We start from the raw sequence: 8,685 nt of genomic DNA, 5'->3' as shown, positions 1-8,685 counted from the left end.
GACTGGCTCCTGATTATGATGCATTGGATGTTGCCAACAAAATTGGGATCATCTAAACTGAGTCCAGCTGGCTAATTCTAAATATATACTTTTTTCTCAGTAAAAAAAAAAAAAAAAAAAAAAGTCACCCATATGACAGCTCACTTATCCTGTAATAAGGGTACATTCTGAGAACATACAGGCAGGCAATCTTGTTATTGTGTGAACATCACAGTGTGTACTCACATAAACCTAAACCTAGGTGGTACAGTGAGGGACACCCGGCTGTCGACCCTTGAAATCCACGCCCTTCACGTTCACCTCCCCCACTCTTGCCCTTTTCTGAAGCAGCTCTGGAAATCCGTCATGAATGTCTTTCTGCGGTGTGCCCAAAAATACAGGTAACACTGCTGCCAAGTGTCATCCAAGGGAACAGTGAGCTCATAAAAATACTGGTGTGTCCTCATCCACCTTAGTCACAGGAATGGCACCAGCAACTTCTGGTTAGTCCCCAAAGTCAAAATGACCACAAAAGAGACATGCTGTAAACTGTTCCTGGACATCCAGGGGCCAGGACAGTGCAAGTGCAGACACTCATGAAAGAGCACTTCCAGAACTGCCTCAGAGAGGGGCAGGAATGATGGGCTCCATTCAAAGGAAAAGGGAGGGTTTAAAAAAACAACAACAACAACAGATCTTGCTATATAGTGCAGGCTGGCCTTGAACTCACAGCAATCCTCCTGCCTCAGCCTCCCAAGTGCAGGGATTATGGGCATGTGCCACCACACTCAGTAAGAGGAAACATTTTAAGGGGATTAAGGACAATGTGTCTCTCATCATAATACTTTTTTTGTCACTGGGAATCAAACTTAAGAAGACGCAACAATCCTGCTCCTATGCATATCAAGAGAACTGAAAACATCCGTCCACATAAAAACCTGTGCCCCAGTGTTGCTCACCACAGCATCACCCACAACGGAAAAGCCGAAGAGCCCCTGTGCTCACCAACTGGCGAATGGACACTGGATCTGTCCATAACTGGGACATTCGGTCACAAAAAGGTGTGTGCTACTGCTACACGCAACACGGATGAAAATGCTCTAATAAGAGTCACATGTCACTTCTCCCCAAGGCAGGCAGGCTACCTGGCGAGACTCGAGATAGACCAGCAGCTGCCAGGGACTACGGGGAGCAGGGCACCCCATGGGGTGCTTTCAGGTACAGCGTTTCTTTTGGGGGTGATGAAAACGCCAAGAGGTAGCCAGCAAGAATGGTAGCATGACTAAAAACCACCGAATCATACTTTAAGGAGGAGAATTTTATGCTGCTCTTAACAAATGTGAATTTGTTCCAGGTGTACGTACTGCACAAAGCTAACAAGCAGACCTGTGACTGGCTATGATCACCCCACCAGCCCATCGACTATTTTCAAGCGTTCCACAAGCCCCCTCAGAATGCACACTTGTATTTTTACACGTGCATAACTCTTACAAATGATCAGTGTAAATTTTCTTATTGCTATACAGCCTTCAAAAATGAGAAACAGGCTGAGCGTGGTGGGACACGCCTATAATCCCGGCTCTTTGGAGGCTGAAGCAGGAGGATCACTGTGAGTTCCAGGCCAAGCCAAGCTACAAAGCCAATTCAAAGCCAGTTTGAACTGTACAGTGAAACCGTCTCAAAAAAAAAAAAAAAAAAAATCACAATTACATGGTCACGATAAGGTGCTATCTAAACTTTTATTAACTTTTCCTCCTTCATAACCTGTTGAGGTGTTATTTCACCATTTATAGATGATGCTGTAATATGTATGATACAAAAAACTGCCTGTGATCCCAGCGCTCGGGAGGCTGAGGCAGGAGGATCACTGTGAGTCTAAGGCCAGCTTGAGCTACACAGTGAGCTGAAGACCAGTCTAGACTACATAGAGAGACCCTGTCTCAAAAAAAAGAGCAAAACAAAGTATATATGTAATATATAAAAAAAAATGTAGCTCTTTTTTTCTCTTGAATCAATGAATGAAGATTTCCAGGAGAAACAATTACTAGACTAAAAGATAGGACCGCTTGACTCCTAATTCCCTTCTGGAAGTATTACAAATATATATTGCTGTAAGCACCACAGAAGCTATCAGCAGACACCATCATCTTATACCTTTGATGTAGTAAATGTGAAAAGATTTTATCAGAGTAATCTGAGGTCTTCCTATTGTTTTAAAACTTTGGTTATTTAAGGGCTTCAAAATCCATGAGCTAATTTATGCTCTTGAACTTTTGTTTTCTTTTTCCATCATCTCTAGTCAAAAATTATTATTTTAAACTTGGTACTTTTAGTCTAAGGAAGGTAGAACATGTAGAAAGCTGTTGTTGCTCTAATGCACACACATGCGTGTATCCACTTGCCAAGCTCCCTGCAACAGCTACAGCTGCTTGGAGCACGACAGCATAGAATTCCATCACAGTAAAAGAAAAAAACAAAAACCAAAACCCCACACTACTCATCACGGCTAAGACTTCAGCATCTGTGACCACCGTAAGCACAGGGACCCCACCGCCTCTGCTGATCACCAATCTCAATCTAGAGGAGACCCAGAACAGGTGGCATCGTATGACCTTGGGCCTTGCGTCTCTCAAAGAAACAATCCCCACAATGGGGCCAGAAAGAGCAGGGGTGGGGAAAACCACCATGTGAGGGCGCCCTCATGAGTGGCACAGCTTGGAGCAGGGCGGGAAGGAACTAGTCCAAGGCCTTTTCTCACCGGCCACCCTCCCGCCCTGGGGCGGGGGAGGCAAGAGATGGGCCAACAGACGCAGGGACGCAGGGGCGGCTTGACTGGGGGCTTCCCGGCGGCCGCCAGCAGAGCCAAAAGCCTCCCCTCCCCCAGCTCGGGGGCTCCCACTCCCGGGGACCAGGTCGCGCTCAGCGGCTCAGGCCCGCCCGCGCTGCAGTCCACCTGCCTCAGCCGCCCAGGCAGTTGGCGCACACGTGTGCACCCTCCACTGTGCACAAACGCCTATTTTTAAATTACCCACTTTGTGTTATCTTGTTATATAGCAGCATAAATAAAAACAAAAACCAAGAACTTACAGAAATAATTGCCACACTATGGAAATCAGTGTGGAGAGTCTTCAAAAAACAAACCAGACATTCCATTCGGCCAGCTACTCCCCTATCAGGAATCCTCCTGAAAGGGCTGAAGACACCACGCTCGGTGATCCATGCACACCCATGCTTCTAGCAGCGCAGCTGTCTGAACAGCTAGACCGCAGAAGGAGCCTGTGTGTCCCTCAGCAGATATATGGGTAAGGAAAACATGTACACGCATGGAGCACCACTGTGGCATCAAGAAGGGTACACGTGAGCCCTGTGAGGCCAGTGCAGGCACCGTGAGACCACAATGCTAAATGAAATAAGTCAGACACACAAGCGTAGGTATCACGGGGCTTCTCTTACGTAAGAAACCCACAGTAAAAATGAAGAGCAAAATTAAAGATGATAGGAAGTAGGGAGCTGGGTCTTTCTCAAGGGGGAAGGGAATCAAGAGATGGAAGGGGCAGAGAGGGGAGGGACGGGAGATGGACAAAGGGACAGAGATGCCTCATGCACACACACCAACTGCTCACGAGGTGATACACGCTCTGCACCACACACTTGTACTAATAAAATTCCAGGGAAAACACTGGTATAATAAGAGCAATGGTGAACAGGCACCAAGTGCACCAGGTACTAACCGAATCATTGTGACCTTCCTGACCACACTAATTCTTACTACATGAACTACGCAGGCACTGTGAGTCAGGAAATAGCCCCATCTTACCATGCCTGAAGTTCACACAGGGTAAATTACTTCCCAAAGCAGATGCAGGAAACACACTGTTCTCAACCTTCACGTAACAGGAGGGATCCCAGCACCCTAGGGGGCTGAGGCAGCAGGGCTACAAATTTAAGCCCGTATCTGGCAGCTTCACATTTAGAAACCCTGTCTCAAAATAAAAAATATAAAATGGTTGGGGATGTAGCTCTCTGCTGAAGATTCTAGGTCCCTCTCCAGTACAAAAAAGAAAAGCAACAACCATACCATCCCCACAGCAGAATTTACAATGTGGAAAGGGGAAGGCTTTGTAATCACTGGCTGCCAAAGCCTAATCAGAGCTACTCCGTAAAGCCTGCTTGCTTTCGGCACCCCAATCCACACCTGCTGCCCCTCTGGCCCCTGCATGGGAGCACCCTAGGGCTGCTGATCACACGCTGCAGAAAAAAAGAATTTCTTATTGTCTCTCCTTTTCAGTGCTGGTAGGATTTGGGGTTCCATGTTTGTGTGTTCTAAGGGAAAAAAAATACTCAAATAAATGGTATCCATTCCCAGGGACCCCTTTCTATGCGTTTAATGAATATTCTTTATATCCCAAGCACATCTCTGTAGAACAGAACTTTACTACCAGTGTGGAATACACATATGTGTATCTGATGCCACTTTATATGTCAGATAGGGCGCATCTAATGAGTCAAGAGTCTTCTGAAAAGTTCAGTAGTTCAAGAGCAAATAAAACTATAAGTGAGTAGGCTCAGTGTATTTGGTGGACTCTCCTGGTTAGTGATACTTCATTGTGTTTAGATTCGCCGTCCTTAAAATAACTGGCTCCTCACAAGAATTTGGAACACTTCAGAATTTAAATAACCCAGAGGCTCTACCTGCTGAGCGGCAGGGGCTTTGCCACCCTCAGAGTCCCAGAGGAAAAGACAAAAGCGGTCCTTTCCCGCATGGCACAAGGCACAGCTGCTGGGCGCCTGTCCTCTCCTGACCACAGGCTCCAAAAGACAACAGGGCTCTCCGTCTGAACTTAGCTTACAGCGTAAGCAAAATGAGGGAAAGGACACATGGATCCGCACACGGACCCAGCTCCAAATAGCCGGATGAGCAGGGGCCTTGCACAGGCTGGGCAGCTGCTCCTGCGCAGAGCTGAGCCCCGGCCTGGGGACATTTCCACGGAAATGCATGGACCTGCTGTGCTGTGAGCAGAAGCGAGAAGCTCCAGGACAGCCTTGTCCTGCAGTCCCAAACCCCACCTTCCTTCCTTACACAGAACCAACAGCTCTTCAAGAGAACATATCACTAGCAGAAGAAAACCCATTTAAAGCCAGCTAAATCAAAAGAAATACCTTACAGTTAACTTCTTGAGGCTTTGAGTAACCCAGATACTAATGCTCCTTTTATGAAATACCCTATTTGACCACGGCACACAGAAAAGCTCAATCATTTGGTGGGAGTAAAATGAGCTCAGACTTATTTCTTTATAGTAAAGTGCCTATCAAGGCATACTTTAGACTCAAGATATCTGAATATTCACATCCAAATCACATGACAAAACCAACAACAAACCTCCTGACTATCTTTTCCCAGTGATGCAGCGACCCTTGGAAGAAGGCCAGCCTTCCGAGGGAAAGCACCCGCTGGAGAAGGCAAGGACGCAGGTTCTAGGCCAGCGGACGTTACTGGACTAGAGGGCCCCAAGCAAGGCTGTCCTTATTTTCTCTCCTTCTAGAGGTTTGCTTGTTTTTTCTTAGTTAAGAGGCTGTCTGGACCAGTGTCTCACCTCACCACAGGATGACCTCAGACCAAGTGTTAACAGCGGGATTCTAGAGCCCCTACTGCAGGGGTGCAGCTCGGGCCTCTGCGGAGGGTCAGGCCCTTAGTGCTCCCAAGTGACTCAACTAGTCGGGTATGGGGGCACACACCTGTAATTAAGCCCAGCAGCCAGGAGCCTGAGGCGGCAGGGTCACCACAAGTCCAAGACTAGCCTGGGCTATATAGTAAGTTCAAGGCCAGCCTGAACTACATCGCAAGACCCTGGCTCAACAAAACAAAACCAACAAAAGAATGTGACCCAAGTAAATCTTACCATCTGGTAAGAACACTGATAAACACTGAACTAGAAAAACCTCAAGCTGCCTGTACCCTCTAGCTTGACCCTCCACCATCTGGTTACTCCAAACTGATATTCTACAGTCGTGGGCGGGGCACAGAGCTCAGCAGCAGAGCACCTGCCTGGCAAGCTCCAGGGAATGAGTTCGATTTCCAGCACCCAAAAAAATTTTACATTACAAATAAAAACATGCACTATTATAATAGATTAATGGATTTTACTTCATGCATACCCATGCAATAAAAGATCATAAAAATAACAGGCCCACTCCCTGGGACACCTTTCACGCACTTACTACCAACAAAACATCCTTCCCTATTCAAGCAAATCCAGAACACTTAACTTAATGAGAAAATAGGTTTTGATATTAAACTCACGGTACATTACCATGGAGAGACTTACTGAGTTAAGAGAATGGTATGACTAACGTTCAAACTGGAAACTGCACATTGCATTTTGCTTTAAACACTGCCTGGCAATCCCGCGCGGGTTGTAGCTAAGAAATAGCCAGAAGGAAGCCTGCTGTCTCTAGATGGCCCTACCTACTGGAGTGCAGCTATTACAAGGCTCAAGCAAAGATACTGCAACAGTAACTGCTAACTACCCAAGTTACCTCCATGTAGACAACCAGGTAGTTACAGGTGCCCACAATCCTTTGCAAGGAAGACTTCATCAGGTAAAGGAAGAGCCTCCAGCAAGCTTTCTGCACAAAAAAGTAGAACGTATGATTCTCATAATCTTCTAGTAGGACTTACTGACTTTATGTTCTCACTCGTAACTAAGAGATTAACAAAAGAAGAGGAGAAAGATTTTACGGAGTTTGGAGGGGCAAATTCTAATGCTTAGTTTTGGCAGTCACAAAAACAAGCCTCAATCAAGATTAAACAATAAAACTGAATGTGACAAGTTACTGTGTGACCTTTGCAATGAAAGCGACAAGAAACCAAGTGATACATCATTACATAATGTAGCTGTTAGATAAACGCGGGTAGAGCAGCCTGGCTGAAACACGCACACGCACACGTATGGAACGAGACGGCTGTAAAGCAGCCCCAAAAGAGCACTGGTGCTTGGTGTGCAGATGCTGAGAACACAGTTCTTTTGACGTAGGTTCAAACGAGCCAAAAAAGCAATGTTATAATGGCAAAACAGGGGCACCAACGGCTACCCCCAGCATCACAGAAGCGTGGGTTTGTACGCTTGAATACTGCTCACTTGTGCATGCAGCGGTCGGTCGACAGGCTCTGAGGCAACTCTGACAAATGATCAAACTTCACACGCAGTCGAACAGAACAGTGAAAGCAGGGTCGTGGGGACAGACAGCGGCTAGGAGAGTGAGTTCTTAGCTCACTGGGAGAGCAACTGCCTGCCCGCCTGAGGCCCCGCGTTTGATCTCCAGCCTCCCTGGGGGGGCTGGGGGGCACAGGGACAGTGACAAAGAACACAAACCTTGGTGTCATCCAGACTTGAGCTAAAAGCCCAAATTGTGAACAATCACTCCGTGACCTTGAGTAAATCATTCAATCTAAGCCTCAAGTCCTCATTTGTAAAACGAAGACAATGCTTCATTCAGCAATTCTAGGATTTAACAAGGTGATTCATGTCAAGGTAACAAGGTGAATCATCCCACCTGGCAGAGACCGCAGCTGTGCACTTATCAGCAGCATCATAACCAACCTGTAAAATTAGCATGATTACTATCTTCCAACCTCAAGTAAAGCTAATAGCTTCCTGGTACCAGGCAAAGCCCATCACGTATGCTTTACACAGGTAGCTTCTAGGCTCACGTCATAGGCCTTTCTAGTTCTCCTTCTTTAGTAAAGAATAATCTAGACTAATTCAGAGCAGCTTTATACAGGCAAGTGTCAATACAGATCTTCTTAATTCGGGTGGGTAATTTTCAAGGAGATCTGGACGAATGACCTAACCAGTTTGGTGTTAGTGACAGCTGGCACTGTTGTGAATGTTTGCTTTGTTTTTATTTTCTTGGAAATGGAAATGACAGAAAAGGAAAGAGAGAAAGGAAATCTTGAAATAATCCCACACGCCCGTACTCAAGACAAGGAAAACAATCGAAGGTTGGCTGATAATAAGCCATAGCTGAATTGGAAAATGGATATAACTCTACAGTAGAAGGCTCGCCCAGCACATTCAGCACAGTAGGTTCAATTCCCACATCATTTCATTCCATCTCTATGGAGAAGAAGGAGGGGAAGGAGGGGGAAGAGCAGTAAGAGGAGGGGGAGGAAGAAGAGGAGGAGAAGAAAGAGGGGAAGAGGAAACAACTTGAAGATGAAGAAGAAAAAGAACCTGGTAAAATGTTTTCACAGATAAGATCCAAGAAAGGGAACCAGGCATGGTGGCACAGCTATAATTTCAGCACTTGGGAGGCTGAGGCAAGGGGATCCCTGAGTTTAAGGGCAAGCTGAATTACACAGCAAGACCCTGTCTCAAAGAAAGAAAATTCTAAGAAAGGGAAAATGAAAAACCAATTATTCCTACGGTCTATGTAACAAGCACCACCCCATCCTTTTAAGATCATGGCTTAAATTTCCAATTTGCAACCAACAGTCCCTCTGCTATTCCTAACATGCCACTAGTTCCGAGGTACCTTTAACCTTATATAATCTTCCTGACCAAATATTCCACAACATTTTGGCTAATAACAAAATTATTAGTGATTCAATCATTTACAAAATACATTACAAAAAATAAATAAATAAAACATAATGCATTCCAAAAGATAGTGAGAGAGGTGATTTGGAGAGGAAAGTTCTTTTTT

At 45.8% G+C, this 8,685-nt stretch overlaps 1 protein-coding gene across 1 annotated transcript in view; it reads right to left on the bottom strand.

Moving 5' to 3' along the window:
- Cnnm2 (cyclin and CBS domain divalent metal cation transport mediator 2) overlaps positions 1–8,685 on the bottom strand; it is a 163,853-nt gene that overhangs the window by 151,057 nt on the left and 4,111 nt on the right. The window lies entirely within an intron of this gene.

This window comes from Octodon degus, unplaced genomic scaffold (assembly GCF_000260255.1).
Source record: "Octodon degus isolate 3935 unplaced genomic scaffold, OctDeg1.0 scaffold00042, whole genome shotgun sequence".
Lineage (NCBI taxonomy): Eukaryota > Metazoa > Chordata > Mammalia > Rodentia > Octodontidae > Octodon > Octodon degus.
The sequence above is the reverse complement of the archived record's forward strand: the minus strand, read 5'-3'. Positions and strand labels throughout refer to the sequence as shown.